Source organism: Zingiber officinale, chromosome 2A (assembly GCF_018446385.1).
Source record: "Zingiber officinale cultivar Zhangliang chromosome 2A, Zo_v1.1, whole genome shotgun sequence".
NCBI classification, from domain to species: domain Eukaryota; kingdom Viridiplantae; phylum Streptophyta; class Magnoliopsida; order Zingiberales; family Zingiberaceae; genus Zingiber; species Zingiber officinale.
Window position 1 is genome coordinate 41486342 of NC_055988.1, and position 22242 is coordinate 41508583.

Consider the following 22242-nt stretch of genomic DNA (forward strand, 5'->3'; position numbering starts at 1 on the left):
TTTAACTAAATGATGCTCCCACTGAATTCTATAATTCATGTGGGACAAGATCCACATCATACTAACCCTTGAGTTAGCTTTGCCTAATACGCCCAAGACTTAGTATGATCGGTAGGTAACGATTTACCAATTACATCTCTATACAACTCTTGTTTATAGGATCATTATCCGCAGTTATATTAAAACTTGAGTTAGCTTTGGCTAATACGCCCAAGAATTAATATAAATGTGATTTATGTCCTATATTTCCAACCATTGGAAGAATACCTATAGTTGTACTCGATCCAACCGAGTTAACTAGGAATACTCAATCTAATTGAGTTTATATTCGCCCATGCGTTGATAAGCGGGACCAAGATTGTCCCTCCGTACCCTACCAAGATAATATGTGTTGCTTTGCTTTGGCAGATTCAATAACACATGTGATCGAGGTAGTGATAGGTATCACGGCACGGTAGGCATTAGAGTTGACGTGATTTAGATCTAATCTAAACGATGATGCGTATCATATACTCGATAGATCTAATCTAATCGAAGGGTGCATCATGTGCACGACTTAGATCTAATCTAATCCTTAGGCACTAATTAATTACTTAATCATGCATCATATATACACAAGCAATTAATTAAATTAATTCGTGATTAGTCATGGCCCTACTACGATCTTCTCAAGCCAATGAGAAGATCGGATGGTCAACCTAGGGTCAATAGCTTCTCAAGCTCCTCCCTTTGACCACCTTGTGTTGCTCGCGCCCTCCTTGTAACTCCGTCTCGAGTGGACCTTCCATCGCTCCAATTTTGTACATTACAATTTTGAAACTCGAGTTACATTCGAGTCTAAACTAATTTACAACAAGAATATAAAATAGAGAAAGGCACGACGCGCAGGTCGCGAATAAAAATACAACACGCACATCACATCACGGCACGCAGGCCGTATTATGAATTACAACACATTTACTCCAATCCAATTGGGTCTTTTGGGCCATGACTATCACAAATTATACATAATTCTAAATTATGTAATTTCCATAATTTTCTGTAATTTTAATACTAATTTGTACAATTTTTACGAGTAAAATTTCCCGGCGGTCCCGTTTAACGATTTTCGGGCGCAATCGCGGAACGAATCCCCTTGCGGGGCCAGGGGCAGCATCCCTACCTGCGATCTAACCATCGTGAGGGTTCCTTAGCGATCCTACAGTGCCTTAGCCCGCTGTCCCAAAAGTATTTGAGGCGAAACCAAGTCGTTTTGGAAAAATCTTCCCGGTAACCGAAGCCTACAAGTGCCGAAACACTTGTGCTTCACTTCTACGAGAAAATTACCCATAAAACCATAAAAAACCAAAATTTACAGAAAATCACAGAAGCTATATTTTTCATAAAAAATCAAAAATAAACTCGTACAAGTCTTTGCACGTGGCTTTGATACCACTGTTGGGTTTTTCGGGCCGCGAAAACCGCGTTTTCACGTCGCGGAAACCCCGAAAGCCCCAGCTACCGGATCCGTGCAAAGAAAATAAAATAAAATACGAGTACGAGTTTACAAACTCTAGATCTACACTAGATAAGAGTATTACCCTCGATGCGATGCCCTTCGCTATCTCGCTAGTCCAACGGCTTGCCGGATCTCAAGATTGTCAACGTAGACAATCCTCTACACGTATCCACACGAACACACTAGATGGAGAAGGACCAAACAAAGGTGTGCTAGCACCTAGGGTGTTCGGCCAAGATAGGAGAGGGAGAGCAAGAAGAGAGAGCTCAAGGAGGAAGAAGAGTTGATTAGTCTTGAATAAGAAAAATGAATTCCCATTCACTATGTGTGGCCGGCCACAATTGTAACTCCTTTACAATTAATGTGGCCGGCCACATTAAATGGAAAGGAGGCTTGTAGCCTCCATGATGTGGCACACACATGTGCTAGACATGATAATGTGGCATATCATCATTGGCCACTCAATGCCAAGTCACAAATGATGTGGCATAAAGTCAAGTCAAACTTGACTCTTCATCTTCCTCTCAAGTCAAGTCAAACTTGACTTAATCTCTCTCATGTTTGATCTAATTCAACCATTTAATTCAAGCCAATTTAATATAATGAATCTAATTCATTTAATTAAATTGATTTAATGAGTCATAATCTAAATTAGACTCATTGAACACATGAATCAACTTGAGTCCAACTCAATTAGCCCAATTAGGATTACTCTTAATCCAATTTGATTCATCAAATGAATCTAATCCTCTTGGTTCATCATATGAACCTAATCTCCATCTAATTATCCTTAGTGTGTGACCCTATAGGTTCTTATAACGTTGGCAATGCCCCTAAACCCATTTAGGAGCATAAGTAATGAGTGGTATCTAGCAACACATAATTACTACCCAAGTTACAAGAATGTCGAGATCCAACATCACCTTGTGACTACTAATTGTGACTCCTCACAATATATGACAAGTGTCCTTTTATCCTAGACATCTAGATTGATCAATGTGAGGCATAGACCGTGTCATCCTCTGATCAAACTAAATCTTGAACTTCAAGTAGACTCACTAAATCAAATGAGCTCAATATCTCATATTGACTCTTTTGGGCATGACCATGCACTTCGTGGTCTCACTCTATCAAGAATATCGATGTCTCTCCCGTCATATAAGAGGGATAGATCTCATCTACATCACTCACATCCCTCTGCATAATTCGTTACATATCCAGTAATCGCCTTTATAGTCCACCCAGATATGGGTGACGTTTGACGAAACCAAAGTACATAACTCCTTATGTAGGGAACCATGGTGACTTCAGGTCTAAGGACTAGTAATCATACTAATAGCCATATGAGAAAGTATATGACACTCATATAACGATCCATGATACTTTCTCATGGCGGGTCATTCAGTATATATTCTCCAATGCATACCCATGTGTCAACTTGATATCTCTATATCCATGACTTGTGAGATCAAGTCATCAAGTTGACCTACATGCTAGTCTTATTGCATTAACATTGTCCCTGAATGTTAATACTCGACTAGGAATGATTAAGAGTAGTGTTCCCTATATCATCTCACTATCGGTTCAACTAACCGATTGATATAGGTGAGAACCTTCTACTCAAGGACGCTATTATACTTAGTTTATTTGGCACCAATACAAGTAAGTATAATAATCAAAACAATAAATGCCTTTATTTATATATAAGAATATGATACAATAAGTCCATAATACAATCATCAAATGATTGACTCTAGGGCTCTAACTAACAAAGAATACTTAGATAGGTAATCTAGGTAAATTTTATTTATGCTAACTTGCCATGATTGTTTTCCCATCATATGCCATGACATCATATTTAGCATTCTCATTTTATTATGAAAAATACAAAAATACCATGTCATGTCATACATACATCATATAGCTATAACATGCTTTGCTTTTGAAAATTACTTATTTTGATGTATGTCATTAATCATCATGTAGTATGTCAATTTCCTTGTAATTAAGGACAAAGATATTTATTATGTATGGAAGTGTTCCAACAAGAGGGATCATATCAAGTGACATCCTAGATGGATGATCATGATTTTTACAATGCTTAGATAGAGATGCATGATCCCTTAGTTTAGGGCAAGGCCAAATATACATCTCACAAAGAACTATAAGGTGACTTGTATATGTTTTAATACACGTCAGATACAAGTGAGATGTTAAGATGGTGAACAAAACTCAAGATGTTGATCTAGTGCATCTTGTTGAGTTTTAGGTTCATCAAAACACATAGTTATGTGTCTTCTAATCATTGGAAAAACTAATGTACAAGTCATGTGCATTGAGCTCAAAGAACGTGGTTGGATATTGGTTTTGAAAATGATTTCAAAATGCTTTTGAAAAAACCTTGGTGAAGACTATCTTTTGATAGTAATCATCATTGAAAAGTTAGACACAAATTAGGAGAAAACATTGAAGTTTTCAAGAGTTTTCAAATTTGTGCCAATCTTTGAAAATAGGAAGTATTTTCATAGAAAACTATTTTTCTCTGATAAAGTATACCCTAAATAATGTCTACATGAGTTTTCATGATGAAAACAAGTATGGATTGGTTAAGAAAAACCAAAGTGAAGTTTCGGTTGAGGTTTAGTTTCATTATTGAATTTTGAGCCTCAAAACTTTTGAGTTTTGGTTTTCCTAATTATTTAGGAACCCCAAGTCATTGTTGGTGCAATGATAGAAGTTTGACCATATTTTTAGGGGGAGTTACTCTTTGAAAACATAAAAATATTTTCCAAGACCAAAAGGAGGTCAAGTGTTAAGGTAGCACATGACATTGGTATGAGAGGTGTTACCAAGGACAAGGGAGAGTCATCCAAGGCCAATAAGAAGGAATATGCTAGGGTAGCATATAATTATATCAAGGATGAGGTGTCCAAGATTAAGGACAAGAAGAAATTAATCAAAGATAATGTGTCTAAGGTTAAGAAGATGAGTTTAGTAGGCCAAGTGTCACCCGAGGTGTATCGAAGTGGCCTAGCCATAGTGGATGAGTCACCAAGGGAGGTGACTAAGGTTAAGATTCCTAAGGATAGGAAGAGCTTTTGGGACCCATGATAGATGGGTTATCAAATGTGCCAAGTGGTTAGGAGACAGACTTAAGTCTCTAATCTAGTGGGTTGGCACAATTGGGATGTGTTTCGTGCATGAAAATATGACATTGGGGGGGTCATATTGCATAAAAATTAGTTTTTGATGTATAGATGTCATATAAACCCATGCTAGGGAAGTATTGTGATTTAGTATGGGCAGATACATCAAGAGGAAGCCAAAACTAGGACTTTAGGTCAATGTTCAATTGAACTATTTAGCTAGTTTTGAATTTTGTGTCAATCTTGGGATCTGTGATAAATATATTTATATATATATATTTCCCAAGTAGATATGGATAAAATAGACCTCTCCACAAAATTTTGGATTTTTTGGAGGTTTGTGGAATTTTTGGCGTATTTTTGAAAGTAAGTGAAAAAGGTTGATTTTTGCCCAAAAAGAGTACCAGTCGACTGGTACAGTTACCAGTCGACTGGTACAGTTACTAGTCGACTGGTAACAATGTTTTTGAGAACAGAATGTCTCTGTAAGCTCATTTTGATGAGGCCAGTCGACTGGTTCCGATACCAGTCGACTGGTAACAGTGTATTTCGAACACAGAAGGTTCTGTGAGTGGAAATCGAAGGGGGGCAGTCGACTGGTACCTAGTTCAGTTGACTGATACCAGCCTAAAAGTGTTTTTCAATGTTGTTCTTGACCGTGTCAACTTGTTTAAATGTATGAAATCCATGGGGGTAAATACATGAGTTTAGGGTCAATTTGGATGACATGTTTTCAATAATTGGGATATTGTTGGAGCTCTTTTTGATGTATGGCAAAGGGGGAGAAGTTTAGGTTTAAGTTGGAAACCTATACACCTTTGCAAGAAATCCTCGCTCGAGGGGGAGCTTAGGTGAAGGGGGAGCGATTGTTTAGGCAAAGGGGGAGAAGTTTACTTTTGCGGGAAATCCTAGCTTAAGGGAGAGCTTAGGTGAAGGTGGAGCCTAGGGATTTAGGTTCCATTATTTATGCATGAGTTGATTTGCATATGTATTGCATTTATGTTTCCCTAACTTAAACAGGTTGCCAAACATCAAAAAGGGGGATATTGTTGGAGCAATCTAGACGCCCTAGGTTTTGATGTTTGGGCAAAGGTTTAAGTTAGATTTATTGTTGTATTTGATATGCATTGTGAGTGTGCAGGATATAGGTACAACAAGGAAAGTCCAAGTGCGATCTTGGCAAATGAGGAAAGTCCAAGAATGAGTCTTGGCGGTGTAAGTCCAAGCATGTGGTCTTGGCAACGTAAGTCCAAGTGTGACTTGACAATGAATGAAGTCCCGGAGGTGAGGAGCCTCTTGGCAAAGGAAGACCCGACAATATGGACAAGGTCGAAGGAAGCTCCAGAAGGCAAGATGTGAAGGATGGGGAGACATCCGAGGGACACGAGGCTGATGGAGGAGGCTAGAAGGCTAGGTCTAGGTTGGTCGGGTGAGGACGAGTGCTGAGTGATTGTACTCGGGGCAAAATTCTATGTGCTTTTAGGATTACTGTAGCAGTACTGTAGAGACACTTTAGCAGTACTATAGCAGTTTGACTGGTACACTGTAGTAGTCGACTGGTGCGCTGTAGTAGTCGACTGGTACACTGTAGCAGTCGACTGGTACACTGTAGCAGTCGACTGGTAGTCGAACGTTGGGTAACGGTTGGCCTCACTTAAAGGACCAGTCGATTGGTGCATACACCAGTCGACTGGTAGTGGGAAAACAACTTAGTGTTTTCCTCTCGAGCTCTATTAAATAGAGCTCGAGGTGCTTGAGCATGGCTGACGAAATAGACTTGGTTAAAGCCTATTAGAGTCTCCTAAGCCTTCGTGTGATCGGTGTGCTTGTATTCAAGTGTTTGTGGCGAGGTTTCTCCACCGATAAGGAGATTGAGCTAGTCGGAGGTTTTCCAGGGAGTCATCCACCAACGGATCGGGATCATCGACCTTACGGACAGCCGTGGAGTAGGAGCTTTATCTCCGAACCACATTAAATCAACGTGTTAGGTTTGCTTTCTCTTGTTAGTATTTGTTTTTGTATTTCCGCTGTGAACTAACATTATAGGAATCGATCGATTTGGGTGAGACGCTATTCACCCCCCCTCTAGCGGACGTTAAGGTCCCAACAGGGTGAATAGCTCGTCACGCTTCATTTTCTTGCTTCGTTGTTGTTGATATGCAGTGGAAAGACTTGAAACAAGACTCACAATGTTAACAAGAGAATTTACTTGGTATCCACCTTAAGAAGAGGTGACTAATCCAAGGATCCGCCCCTCACGCACTCATCCACTATGAAAACATTCCTTCTCAGTAACTACCAAAGGCGGAGAAGCCTTGTACAACGCTCACAATACAACAAGAAGAAAAAGGGAAGCAAATATAAGTAAAATCTTACAAGATTTACAGCATGAAGTTGAAACCCTAGCTTCTTCTTCTTGCTTGAATACACCTCTTGACTTGCTTGGAAGTGCACCAACACTCCTCTCTGAGCCTCTAAGATCTGGTGTGTGTGTGTGTGTGTGTGTGTGTGTGAGCTCGATGGAGAAAGTTGCATGAGGTTCGGGATGAAGCTCACAAAGAACAACTGACTAAATCACTCGCCAACGACTTTAACCTGCACAACAGTCACATCTCAATCGATCGGCTGATCGATTCAGCCTTCTTCTGTGCTCTCACATCTGTGCAAGAAAATTAGTCCCAATCGATTGACCAATCGATTGGGGAACCCAATTGATCGGCTGATCGATTGAGGAAGCTACTGTGAGCTTGATATAAGCTCCTAATCGATTGGCTGATCGATTGGGCTCCATTTGTCGCAGCACTATGCCCAATCGATTAGCTGATGGATTGTGCTTGGTCGAATTTGATCACTTGATTAAATTGACCAACCCTAGCTTGCTCGAGTCAAGTCTAGGGCTCCCAAACCTAATATCCAGTCAACCGTAACCTATTGGGACTCCTCGTGCCTAGCATTTGGTCAACCTTGACCTGTTGGGACTTCTTTACCAAGTGCCCGATCAATACTTTGACTCACTTGAACTTTTCTCCTCGTGCCAAGTGTCCGATCAACCTTGACCCACTTGAACTTACTATCTCGTGCCAAGTGTCCGGTCCTCCATGACCACTTGGACTTCCACCAGGTGTCCAATCACCCTTGACCTATTTGGATTTCCTCGTGCTAAGTATCCATCAATCCAATCCTTTGACCTACTTGGGCTTCCCAACACCAGGTGTCTGGTCATCCTTGACCCACCTGGATCTCCACGTGCCTGACTTCACTCACCAGGTCATTCCATCTGCCTAGCTTTAGTCACTAGGACTTTTCATCTACTTGGCTTCACTCACCAAGACTTTCCATCTGCCTGGCTTCACTCACCAGGGCTTTTGCATAGCTTCACTTACTACGATTTTTCCACTGCTCGACTTCACTCATTGGGACTTTCACTTGCCTAGTTTCACTCATTAGGTCTTTCACCTCGCTTCACTCACCAGGATTTTCTAATTGCCTAGTTTCACTCACTAGGTCTTTCACCTGGCTTCACTCACTAGGATTTTCCCTTGCCTAACCTCCAGTTAGGACTTTTCAGTCAAGTATCTGGTCAACTTTGACCTACTTGATCCTTCTTCACATCTAACTGGTCAGTCTTTGACCAGAGGAGAAATGTATCGACAATCTCCCCAATCAGACAATTACATCTACAATCTCCATGTATTGTCAAACATCGAAACCCAAACATCAAGACTCAAACTTGAGCCAACTCAAGCTTGAGCCAACTCAAGCTTAGTCAACCAGGTCAACCTTGACCTAGGGATATTGCACCAACATGGGTTTCTTGCATGACTTCCACGATTTACTGAGACTTCCTTGATTGAGTAAAACATCCTGCATACTTAGTTAACTTGTTAGATTACAACATGACTTAACTTGAATCTTAGACAACATCAAAACTCAAGTTCGATTATGGTACACCCTACACCAACAATCTCTCTATTTTTGATGTTTGGCAATCAAGATTCATAGTTAAGTTAATAACATAAGAAAAGATAAGTAAACAAGTAATTTTTTCCTTAACTCTCCCCATTACTTTAATAACTCCCCTTGAATTCATTATCTCTCTCTCTTTGACATACATCAAAAATAGGGGAAATAAAAATAATAAGTTTGAAGTTAGAAAAATAGGGGGTTGTTTTAAAAAAGTTTAAGTAAGAATCCAAAATAGTTAGACTTTAAAAGAAATTGACTTTAGGAAATGTTTCTAAATATTTTAAACATTGTAAGGATACATTTTGATACGTTGTAATGATAATATCCAAAATTCATAAGGTCTTTTGAAAGTTCAATAACTAAAGTACGAATTTAGTTTTTGAAGATTTGTTAAAAATAAATTTTGAAAGTTTGAAAATTAATTTGAAAGCTTGGTAAAGAAAAATTTTGAAAGTAATTTTGAAAATTTTAAAGTTTGAAAACTCTGAAACTTTTGAAAATTATTTTAATAGCACTTAAAATAATTTTTAAAAAAATCCTAAGTTAAAAAGACCAAAAAAATTGAGTAATTATTTAAAGTATTATTTAATTATAATTAAATGCTTTATCAGTTAATCAATTAAATATTTTATATCATTAATCGGCTTCCAGGTTGTGGCGAGGCACTAAACCTTCTTGTTTATTGGAGCAACAACAACTTTTTAGACAAACTCTCTTAAGGAAATTCAAACATTTAATTTTTCTGCTGAAAGTGCTAAGTCTAATTAAAATTCAAGTTAAACAAGAATTTAGAACCCAATATAGGTTTCAGCCAACTGGATTAATTAAGAATTTTTTAGGAACACATTTCTTTGAAAAAATTCTAATTTATCCCTTATGAAATCTTATCCTAAGATGCCAACTTAGTCTATTATAATTTTGAGTTCTAACATTCAAGCATGTATGATTTTTCAAGTTCTTTATTTCATTTTGTAAATTATCATTTTACAATTTTATTTTATCAAATTCTTCTAATGGACAAGATTTTGTCAGAATTTTTTAATTTCTTTTTCTACCTTGTAACAATTCTTTGATAAATATTTTATAAACTTAAAAGACGTATCATGAGGAAGAGATCGTACCTGTCTTACCTTGTCAATCTCGTTATCCGTAGCTCCCCCTGAAGTGTTACTTTCTTCTGATGTCGCTCCCTCTTCATCGATGCTCTTTTAGATGAGCTTGCTTCGTTTTCGTCATCTTGATAGCTTGCCATTAACGTGAGTATGGAGAAAGCCTCAATCTCTGATTCAGACGATGTTTCGTCCCACGGCGCCTTCAGGTTTTTGTGTTTGTTCGTTTGGACGGGCTTCTTGTTCTTGCCTTTGTCCTTGTTCTTCAATTTAGGGTAGTTACCTTTAACATGTTCTTCTTTATTGTAGTGGTAGCATCTGATTTTTCTTCTCTTTCTATCCTGCAGATGGTTAGATTTTCTAGATTTAAATAACTTTTTAAATTGATTTACCATCATCGTCGTTTCCTCGTTGTCGAAAGAAGATTCTAACTCTTGTTCATCCATCTTCGCCTTGAGAGCAATATTATATTTCAGCTCCTTCTTTAAATCTTCACATCTCGATTCATGGACTTCAAAAGTTGAAAATAACTCTTCTAAGATAACAAATTTTAAGTCCTTAGAGATATAGTAGGCATCTACTAATGATATCAATTTCATATTTCTGGGGAAAGCATTTAGAGCGTACCTTAGTGAATCTCGGTTGCTTACCTTTTCTCTGAGATTCGAAAGTTCAGTGATGAACTCCTTAATCCTCGAGTGAAGGTATGCAATGGATTCATCTTCTTCAAATCAAAGGTTGGTGAGCTGGTTGCAAAGTAAGTCCCGTCTCGCGAGCTTGGCTTCGGATGCCCCTTCGTGTAGCTCAAGGAACTTCTCCCAAAGCTCTTTTGCTGAGTTGTAGGTATTGCCACTGGGAGTTCCATTCTGTTTAACTTTCCCGTACAAAAAAATTATACAACTACAGAACGATTCCTAGCAACCCGCACGTTCGATCAGACATGTGTTTGATCAATCAAGCAAGTTCTTGATTGATCAAAGCACACCTTGATCGAAGCATAAGATCGCTAGCTTCTTGTGTTGGTATTCAAAATCAATATCCAAAATCGACACGAAGAAAAACAAAACCAATTACGCAGCGGAATTAAAGAATTAGTTGTACATTTCTTCGTAGCTAAAGACCTCTTGATCTTCTGCTGTATTCCTCTCCTCTTCTTGGACGTCGTGTGAGCGACGATCTACCAAGACAAAACACTCGAACCTTTTCTTCCTTTCCAAGCCGCCTACCACCAAAGAATGCAAAGCAAAAAAGGGTGCCTCCTGTTAGGATCTCTTCGTACGGCTAGAGAGGGGGGGGGTGTGAATAGCCGACCCCAATTGCTCGCGTTTCTTTCTACAAACTAGGGTTAGCGCAGCGGAAACTAAATGCAGAAAGAAAATAGGAGAAGAAATCAAACCTCAACGCAAGGATGTAACGAGGTTCGGAGATGATACTCCTACTCCTCGACGTGTCCGTAAGGTGGACGAGCCCTATCAATCCGTCGGTGGATGAGTCCCCGGAGAACCGGCTAATATCAACTCCTTGTGGGTTGAGAAACCTCGCCACAATCACTTGCAACAGCAAGCTAAGAGTACAAGAGAATAGCAAGAACAAAATACCACAGGAATGTAAACACAGTAGCTTTCCTTCTCGTCGACTGGGGTCCCGGATGAAGTAGCAACTTCACGGACAGATGCAACAGCAAGCCAGTCGAAAAAACTGTCGGGGAAGCTCACGCGAAGCTTCACCAGCGGTTAAGCTCAGCAAAGCTCGGAGCACCGGAAGCGAAGCTTCAGTGTGAGAGAACTTCGAAGGAAGAAGAAGTAGCGATGAGAGTATTCACCAAGTCCCGTAGCCCTCTTTATACCGCGAAGAAGAAGAGAGAACTAGCGCGTCGCAACGCCAGATTCTGATGGTCCATGGATCGATCAAGGAACCTCCTGATCGGTCCACGACCTCTGGTCCCTCGTCTGATCGGCGTCTCTTGATCGGTCTGTGGATCGATCAGGAACCTCCCGATCGGTCCATAGACCGATTTCCTTAGCCATCGATCTATGCCCGATCGGCCCGCACCGATCAAAGAGGTGGATCGGCCGCAGACCGATCCACGGCTTTTCTCGTGAGGTTACGTTGCCTCGATCGGTCACCGCATCGATCGATTACAATGAGCCATCGATTCGATTCGACGGTCACTGACCGATCGTGGCAAACGCAGATCACCGGATTGGTCACCGACCGATCCAAACTTCTCACCCTAAACCTAAGGCTTCCACACCAACATTCGGTCAACCTTGACTTGTGGTATATCATCCCTAGCATCTGGTCACTCCCTTGACCGCTAGCACTCCCACTAAGTGTCCGGTCAACCTTTGACCCACTTAGACTTTTCCACACCGGATGTCCGATCATCCTGATCCTCCTCTGGTCCTCCCCTCAAGCATCCGATCACCCTTGATCTACTTGGACTTTCCAACACCGATGTCCGATCACCCTTGATCCATCTGGATTTTCCCTTGCCTGGCTTCACTCACCGGGACTTTCACCTAGCTTCACTCACTAGGGTTTTCACCTGGCTTCACTCACCAGGACTTTCCAACTGCCTAACATCCCTGTTAGGACTTTGCCACTGCCTGGCTTCACTCACCAGGACTTTCCAACTGCCTAACATCCCAGTTAGGACTTTCCCATTGCCTGACTTCACTCACCAGGACTTTCCAACTGCCTAACATCCCAGTTAGGACTTTCTCACTGCCTGGCTTCACTCACCAGGACTTTCCCTTGTGCCAAGCTCCCTGCTTGAACTTCTCCGTGCCAAGTCTCCATACTTGGACTTTTCCAGTGCCAAGTCTCCATACTTGGACTTTTCCAGTGCCAAGTCTCCATACTTGGACTTTTCCGGTGCCAAGCTCCCTGCTTGGACTTTTCCGTTGCCAAGTCTCCATACTTGGACTTTTCCGGTGCCAAGCTCCCTGCTTGGACTTTTCCGTTGCCAAGTCTCCATACTTGGACTTTTTCCCGAATCAGGTCAACCAGGTCAACCTTGACCTACGGTTGTACCAACAATCTCCCAAACATCTATTCTTGTCAAACATCAAGAATAGAACTCTCTTTTCGTCAAATATCAACATACAACTCAACTAGGTCAATCTTGACCTAAGGTTGCATCAACAATCTTCCCAAGTCAAACATCAAAATACAACTCGAGTCAAGTCAACTCGAGTCGGGTCAACCAGGTCAACCTTGACCTAAGGTTGCACCAACAATCTCCCCCTTTTTGATGTTTGACAAAACCATAATCAAGTTAGGTTAAACCGATAACCTAACTCAGGTTTTTCAATGTTCTTCCTTGAACATTCTTTCCAAACTCCAATATTCTCCCTTGAACGTTTCTCCTCCAAACTTAGGTTAACCCGATAACCTAACTTGGGTTCCCCAATAATTCTCTCCCTTTTTGACACACATCAAAAAGAGTGAATCAAGGTCAAGAGTTCCCTCCTAATGAAAGTCCCATACATTTCATTGAAACTCTTAATTTTCCCCCTTGATACTAACTTCAACAATCAACTTAGTGATAATCCCATATCACTAATCCTCAAAAGTCTTAAGGAGTAAAAACTCCCCCTAAAAGTCAACTCCTCTTGACAATTAGGTAAAACTCCCCCTAAAGGTCCACTTCCCCTTGACCATTGCACCAACAATGTCTTTGAGAGTTCCAAACCTTTAGAAATCCAAAAACACCACTTCCAGAACTGAAATTTCAGACAACAGTTGAAAAATCAGAAATTGGCACGCACTGATCGGTCCCTGGACCGATCAGAAACCCCCTGGATCGGTCCCCAGACCGATCCACGCTTTCTGGATCGTCACTGATCGGTCACTAGACCGATCAGGCCTTCACCAGATCGCACCAAGCTCTCTAGATCTCACTGGATCGGTTTGCAGACCGATCCACACTTCACTGGATCGGTCCGTAGACCGATCAGCTTACCACAGGATCGTCACTGATCGGTCACCAGACCGATCAGGACTTCCCTGGATCGGTCCGGTGACCGATCCACACTCTGAAATCAGAGATTTCTGATTTCCCTTCTCCGGAAATTCAGAAACTCCTAATAAATTCCAGAAAATTCCAAAAATCGTAAAATTTTGAGGATACACTCCTCATACCATATACTATCACGGAAAAATAATTTTCTATGAAAATAGTTTCCATTTTCAAATCTTGATACAAAATTCGAAAACTTTGAAATAGTTCAAAGTTAAGTCAATTTTGTATCACAATGTTCAATGATGAATGCTATCACTAGAAAAGCTTCATCAAGGTTTTTCAAATCAATTTTAAAATGATTTTAAACCTTTTAATTTATGACCATAATCTTAGGGCTAAATGTACATGACTTGTACACAAGCTTTCGCTATGATCCCTAATTTCTTGAATTAGGCTCATCTAGATACAAGAACTATGCACCTTGATCCTAACTCATGATCCTAATATCTCACACACATCTAAAGTGTATCAAATACATCCAAGTCAATTTTGATGTGAGATATAGGTTTAGGTCATCTTAGGCTAAGTTCTCATGCATTTTCTAAACTACACTTTGATCTCAATATCAAAATGTGTTTTTATCCTTAAATCAATTTCATTGATTATTAATGCAAGAGATGATGACATGACATAAATTTTGAAACTAAACTAACACATGACATATAGATAACCTAAGCATTATCATGACATTTCAAATGATAATAAAATAAATATGATGTCATGGCATGACATATGGCAACCAATCATGGCAAGTTAGCACAAATAAAATACCTAAATTCCCTATCTAAGTATCCTTAGCCTTAGCTAACTTAAAATCTAACCCTAGATTGCCCATATATCCCTAAGAGAAAACCAAAATCCCAATTATGGTATTTCTCTAGGTTTTCTTAAATTGTGCCAAATAAGATTAAAATCGATATTTTTCAAATATGGCACAATTTACTCTTCAAGGAGTAAATAATAATTCTTTTTCATTTTCAAAGGTTATCAAAACCTTGAAAATGCTCCTTGAGTGTCAATTTCCTCAAAGTTGGGTTAACTACCCTTCTAATTGGAGTTGACACTCTCTAACCCATCTATGGGATAGAGAAGATGCTCCTAGGAACCCAATATATATGTGAGCTCATTGGGTTCACTAAATATTCACTAGGGATGACTTCCCTAACAACCCTCCTAATGACCCTCCTAGGCTTTGAAGCCTTGGTCATTTGAGACTCATCAAGATCAACTCTAGGGGTGACTCCCCTTGTGACCTTGGTGGTCTTCCTAGCCCTAGGTTTTGTTCCATAATCGAATGGAACATCATGATAGGTGGGCTTGACCACTTGGGACTTAGGTTTGTGACCCATACCTTTCTTGTCCTTGGACATTGGTTTTTGACCCTTAAACCCTAGGGATGACTTCTCCATGTTCTTAAGAGTCTTTTCCAAAGTATCAAGTCTTGACTTCAAGACTTGATTCTCCTTCTCTAATACCTCAATTTTTGATTTATCACTCTTCCTTGAGGTATTCCTAGGCATATGTCTAGTTGATTTAGGATTCCTACCTAGGTTATCCTTAGCCTTAGATGGGTTGATCCTAGGGTTAGCCTTTCTAGAATTATCCTTATCTAGACTCACATGTTTAGCTCCTAAGCACATGTATTGATTCCTAAGGTTATCATGCTTGTTATTATCGACAAGTGCAATAAAATTCCTAGCATGCATTTTATTAGAATTGCAAAAATGAACCTTAGAGGTTACCTTAGGGTTTGCCTTAGCTCCCCTTATCGATGTGCCCGGTCTCTTGCCCTTGTGAGGTTGCCTCCCCTGACAATGGCTCCTATAGTGTCCCCTTTGCTTGCATTGGAAGCACACGATGTGCTCCTTGCCCTTGCGTTTTGGGACTCCGGCTTCCTTGACCTTTGGCGCCGGTGGAGTCTTTCTTACCCTCTTTGGACACTTACTCTTGTAATGTCCATGTTCCCTACACTCAAAGCACATAATGTGTAATTTAATTGAACTTAAATTGCTTGAGTTACCTAGGATTGAGGGTGGATGCGAGCTCTCTTCTTCATCCCTTTCGGAGGTAGAAGCTTATTCTTCTTGCTCCGAACTTGAAGAAGAACTCTCCTCCTCTTCGTCCTTAGATGTTAAGTAACCCTCAACTTCTAATTCCTCTCCTCCATGATGTGAGCTACTTGATGACTCACTTGTCTCCTCTTCATGATTTGAAGTGGAGCTCTCCTCATGGTACTTGGCCAAGTTATCCCATAATTCCTTGGCATTGTTGTAACCTATCTTACACAAGATGTTAGTAGGCAATGAAAATTCAATTATTCTCGTTACCTCTTCGTTGATTTCGGATTTGTGAATTTGTTCTCTGGTCCACTCCTTCTTCTTAAGAGGTTTTCCTTCCCTATCCACTGGAGGAGAAAAACCTTCTTGTACACAAAACCAATTCATTATGTTAGTCATAAGAAAGTACTTCATCCTTACCTTCCAATACGCGAAGTCACCGCATTCGTAGAAGGGTGGGATGGTGACATCTTCTCCGAGTAGATCCATCCTCTAGCTCGTGCTCCCCGGGTGTTAATCCGATGAAGAGCAAACCTTCGCTCTGATACCACTTGTTAGGATCTCTTCGTACGGCTAGAGAGGGGGGTGTGAATAGCCGACCCCAATTGCTCGCGTTTCTTTCTACAAACTAGGGTTAGCGCAGCGGAAACTAAATGCAGAAAGAAAACAGGAGAAGAAATCAAACCTCAACGCAAGGATGTAACGAGGTTCGGAGATGATACTCCTACTCCTCGGCATGTCCGTAAGGTGGACGAGCCCTATCAATCCGTCGGTGGATGAGTCCCCGGAGAACCGGCTAATATCAACTCCTTGTGGGTTGAGAAACCTCGCCACAATCACTTGCAACAGCAAGCTAAGAGTACAAGAGAATAGCAAGAACAAAATACCACAGGAATGTAAACACAGTAGCTTTCCTTCTCGTCGACTGGGGTCCCGGATGAAGTAGCAACTTCACGGACAGATGCAACAGCAAGCCAGTCGAAAAAACTGTCGGGGAAGCTCACGCGAAGCTTCACCAGCGGTTGAGCTCAGCAAAGCTCGGAGCACCAGAAGAAGCAGAAGCTTCAGGCAGGAGAGAACTTCCAGAAGGAAGAAGAAGTAGCAGAAGGAGAGTATTCACCGAAGTCCTGTAGCCCTCTTTTATACCTGCGAAGAAGAAGAGCAGAGAACTAGCCGTTGCGTCGCAACGGCTAGATTCCTGATCGGTCCATGGACCGATCAGGGAACCTCCTGATCGGTCCACAGACCGATCAGGCTTCGGTCCCTCGTCTGATCGGCGTCTCCTGATCGGTCCATAGACCGATCAGGCTTCGGTTCCTCAGCCACTGATCTATGCCTGATCGGTCTGCCGACCGATCAGGCCATGGGTGGATCGGTCAGCAGACCGATCCACGACTTTCTTCTCGCGAGGTTGCGTTGCCTCCTGATCGGTCTCCACACCGATCAGATTACAATCAGTGAGCCACTGATCTGATTCTGATTGGTCACCAGACCGATCAGGGCAAACGCAGTATCACTGGATTGGTCACCAGACCGATCCAAACTTCTTAGCCCTAAACCTAAGGCTTCCACACCAACATCCGGTCAACCTTGACCTGTTGGTACATCATCCCTAGCATCTGGTCACTCCCTTGACCTGCTAGCACTCCCCGCTAAGCGTCCGGTCAATCCCTTTGACCCACTTAGACTTTTCCACACCAGATGTCCGATCATCTCTGATTCATCTGGATTTTCCTCTTCGTGCCAAGTATCCGATCACTCCCTTGATCTACTTGGACTTTCCAACACCAGATGTCCGATCACCCTTGATCCATCTGGATTTTCCCTTGCCTGGCTTCACTCACCAGGACTTTCACCTAGCTTCACTCACTAGGGTTTTCACCTGGCTTTACTCACCAGGATTTCCACACTGCCTAACATCCCTGTTAGGACTTTGCCACTGCCTGGCTTCACTCACCAGGACTTTCCAACTGCCTAACATCCCAGTTAGGACTTTCCCATTGCCTGGCTTCACTCACCAGGACTTTCCAACTGCCTAACATCCCAGTTAGGACTTTCTCACTACCTGGCTTCACTCACCAGGACTTTCCCTTGTGCCAAGCTCCCTGCTTGGACTTCTCCGTGCCAAGTCACCATACTTGGACTTTTCCAGTGCCAAGTCTCCATACTTGGACTTTTCCAGTGCCAAGTCTCCATACTTGGACTTTTCCGGAGCCAAGCTCCCTGCTTGGACTTTTCCGTTGCCAAGTCTCCATACTTGGACTTTTCCGGTGCCAAGCTCCCTGCTTGAACTTTTCCGTTGCCAAGTCTCCATACTTGGACTTTTTCCCGAATCAGGTCAACCAGGTTAACATTGACCTACGGTTGCACCAACAATCTCCCAAACATCTATTCTTGTCAAACATCAAGAATAGAACTATCTTTTCGTCAAATATCAACATACAACTCAACTAGGTCAATCTTGACCTAAGGTTGCATCAACAATCTTCCCAAGTCAAACATCAAAATACAACTCGAGTCAAGTCAACTCGAGTCGGGTCAACCAGGTCAACCTTGACCTAAGGTTGCACCAACACCTCCTTCTTCTTAAAGCCGCTGACCACCAAGGTGGAAGCAAGGATTGCCGCCGACCCTATGGGTTGAAGGTGGATGCTGCCTCTTCTCCTTTCTCTCTTCTCTTCCTCTTGTCTTCTTGTCGTTGACCACAAAAGATGTGGAGGCTAGAATTGCCGCCGGCCCTAGCAAAAACAACTAGGTGTCGCCGACCCTAGAGGGATTGAGGAGAATTGTGAAGAGGAGAGATTAGAGATTAGGTTATTCTTTAGGGAGCACCTCCTACTGTTCTTTTATAATCTTTGCTGGCGGCTAAAAAGGAAAGATTCTAATAGAATTCTATTTTTAAATAAAATTTCTCCTTTTTTTGGTTCCTATTATGGATGGTTACAAAAAGGAAATATTTTAACAAAATTAAAATCTCTTTTTTAAACCATTGTAAATAGTTATAAAAGGAAATAGTTTTTAACAAAATTTTGTTTTAAATAAAAATTTTCTTTTATTACTATTATGGTCGGCCCCTTGCTTGGGCACCAAGCAAGGCTTGGCCGACCCTCATCTTGGGCACCAAGCAAGGCTTGGCCGACCCCTTGCTTGGGCTCCAAGCAAGGATGTGACCGACCCCTTTCTTGGGTAGGAAGTAAAAACAAAACGGGTGAATACGAAGCTTTATAGAGGCTACAACAGGGACTGAGAGGAGGAATTGGTTTTGGCCTCTTGATGAGCTTGAGCTTCCTGTGTTCGACCCGAACACCCAACTCAAGTTCATCAATAATAACTCATACCACTAAAGAGTTATTATTGAAATACCGCAGCAATCCCATATTACAATATGGGCTCCTACATATCATGAGTGCATTAATCTCCTTATGTTTAAGATATCGTATATCCGTTAATTAAATGAGTTACTAACAACTCACTTAATTAACATCTGACTCCAAGAGTAGTACCACTCAACTTTATTATCATGTCGGACTAAGTCCACCTGCAGGGTTTACATGATAATCCTTATGAGCTCCTCAAGGGGACATCATCAACCTAAATAAATAGGACACAATTTCCTTTTATAATCAACAACACACCATATAAATGGTACTATCTCCCAACTTATCAGGCCTATTGATTTAACGAATAAATCTCACTCATTAATAAGTTAAAGAAATTAATACTAAGTATATGTGCTTGTTATTATATCGGGATTAAGAGTACGCACATCCATAATAATAGAGGTTTTGTTCTTTTATGCAGTCAGTATAAATCGAACAACCTCAAATGGTCCTACTCAATACACACATAGTGTACTAGTGTAATTATATAGTCAAGACAAACTAATACCAAATTACACTACAACCGTTCCAATGGTTTGTCCCTATCTATCTTGGTTGTGAGCTACTATTATAATTTATAAGAATCTGATAACATGATCTTCTGTGTGGCACCACACACCATGTTATCTACAATATAAATTAAATGGACAACTGCATCGACATATATATAAATATAAAATGCAGACATTTGACCAAAGTGATTCTCATTTCAAAATATCTAAAAAAAATAGATGTTCATACAAAAGCTAGGCTTATAGTATACATCCCAACAGTAGGTGTCGATCCGGTTGACATCTTGTGGCGGTAGGACGCTCAGTAGATGGAACTTTACTTTGTCATTTATCACGTAGTCGACCTGCTCTTTCTTCGTTCACTGGTATTCTTTCTTACATTCGGGTGCTACAAAACCGAACTTTATTATTAAAAGCAATTCAAAATCAATTTTAAAGAATATCTGCATTCTCTTTTCCAACTCGCGAACTCCCCCTCAAACTTTGGTGGGTATATACTCGGTCCAGCCATCAATTCAGTGCTTCAATCGGCGGTTAATCCTCCTAAAGCGCCCTGACTCTGATACCACTTGTTAGGACCCTTAGTGGCCGGCTAGAGAGAGATGAATAGCCCCTGCACAAATAAAAATAAAAATACCTTTCTCGGATAACTAACTTAATTAAAGAACACTTGCATACGAAATGATAAAGAAATAAAAAAGACAAAGGCACAGAAGTTTTTACTTGGTTACAACCGGGGAGGTTGTTAATCTAAGGAAGTAGAGCGTGCTAATATCTCCTTCAGGTGGAGAAGCCTCTTTACAGCAATGATCGCACAAAAGATGAAGCTAAATGAAAATTAGAAGCGTACAAGTGTTGTTTCTCAAGATGCTTGTTGTTGATAACTTTTGGGACCAAGGTTGTATTTGTAGCCTTGGTTGGGGCGCCTGGAAGGGTTTTAGGTACCTAGAGTGGGATAAAAACTTATCCCTAATGCAATGGTCAAAGACCACGCTGAAATGACTAAAACTTGAGTTCCGGGCGCCCCGAAGGGGGAAAGTCAACATTTTTTTGATTTTCTCTCCGGGCCTCCAGCTTCGGCTCCGCTTGCCTGGGTGATTTCGGCCATCCAGAATAGGGCTCACCCGAACCCAACTTTCGACATTCTCGAGCAACCTTCCGCTCCGACTTCTCATCCCTCGGAAACGCCGCGCGCTTCCTTCTCGTCCACCCGCATACTTTTCTGTAACATCTTGTCCCTCAGACACACCGAGTCTGTCGGCTCTCTCCCGTGCCGTCATTCTCGCTAGTTGCATCTTTTGCTATACTCCTTGTGCTCCTAAGTTCCTGCATACTTAGACGTAAGGTTAAACACAACAAGACCTAACTTAACTTATGTGATCACATCAAAACTATCTTGGGGTACCAACAATATCAACTGTTGTTATAGAATATATGTTTAATTTCAGAGTTAATATATTAGATGAATGAGGATCTACTTTATCTTTCAATTCTTTGAAAGCACAAACATTAGTTGACGATTGAACTAGAGTTACAAAAAGATTACAATGAATGTAATTTTCAGATGATGGAATAAAAAAACTTTGATACAGATTAAAACTATAAGAATAGGGAAATGCAAGTGAGTAATAACATGACTTTCTCAAGTAAGAAGGATAAAAAGGTAAGGAAACTATATAGTTTTGATTTTTCTATACCCTAAAGAGATAGTTAAGCAATTTAAATACGTGTTGATTCTTTTTTATATATTTTTTATTTTTATAATTTATAATTTTTCAAATAGAAAAATAATAATTTTGATGGTAAATTAAATCATAATGAATGATTTTGTGAATAACGGTTAAGTTTTAAGATTGATTAACTATCGCGCACACACGTTGCATATGTAATATAATATATGAATACACATAAATTAATACCCTAGATACATAAATTAGATTTAATAGGAGTGCGTCAAACTTATGCAATAGTGTAATGTAAAGGTGACATTTGAGAACCCTAATAACAAGCTAGTATAATAGACTTTTCCTTATAAAAAATTAATTTAATTTGTATATAAAATACTAAACTGATAATTACATATACTCACTTGATCTTAGTTAAATAGCCGAGAAAAATATACTTTCTAATATTACTGACCCAAGTTATTTATAGAAACTTCTCCGTTTGTGGTATTACAAATAATAAGATGTGAGAATAAATAAAATCATGAGTATATATTTTTTATATAAAAAATAATTAAAGAAAAATATTAATAAATCTTACCATTATTTTTATTGTTAAAAGAGAAAAATATTAAAATGACTTTATCAAAATTAATTAATAAAAGGTTAAGATTTTAATAAAATAGTAAGGTATTTTTAAGACGGTTGAACCAGTAATTGTTAATCAATTGATTCCCGACCGTTAAAGCATGACCGGATCTGGTCCAGATGAAAGTGCAGGTTTAACAGAAGGGCGGAGAGAGGATTGGCACCGTTAGATGCCAGCACAAATCCTGAAGCGATTGCAGGGTGGGATTTCGGAGTTTGATAACTCACATCGTAC

General features: G+C 40.4%; 1 pseudogene; it reads right to left on the reverse strand.

Annotated features, from left to right (window-relative positions):
* Positions 1–21638: 21638 nt before the first annotated feature.
* On the reverse strand, positions 21639–21815 carry LOC122044521 (annotated as a pseudogene).
* Between the last annotated feature and the right edge of the window lie 427 nt (positions 21816–22242).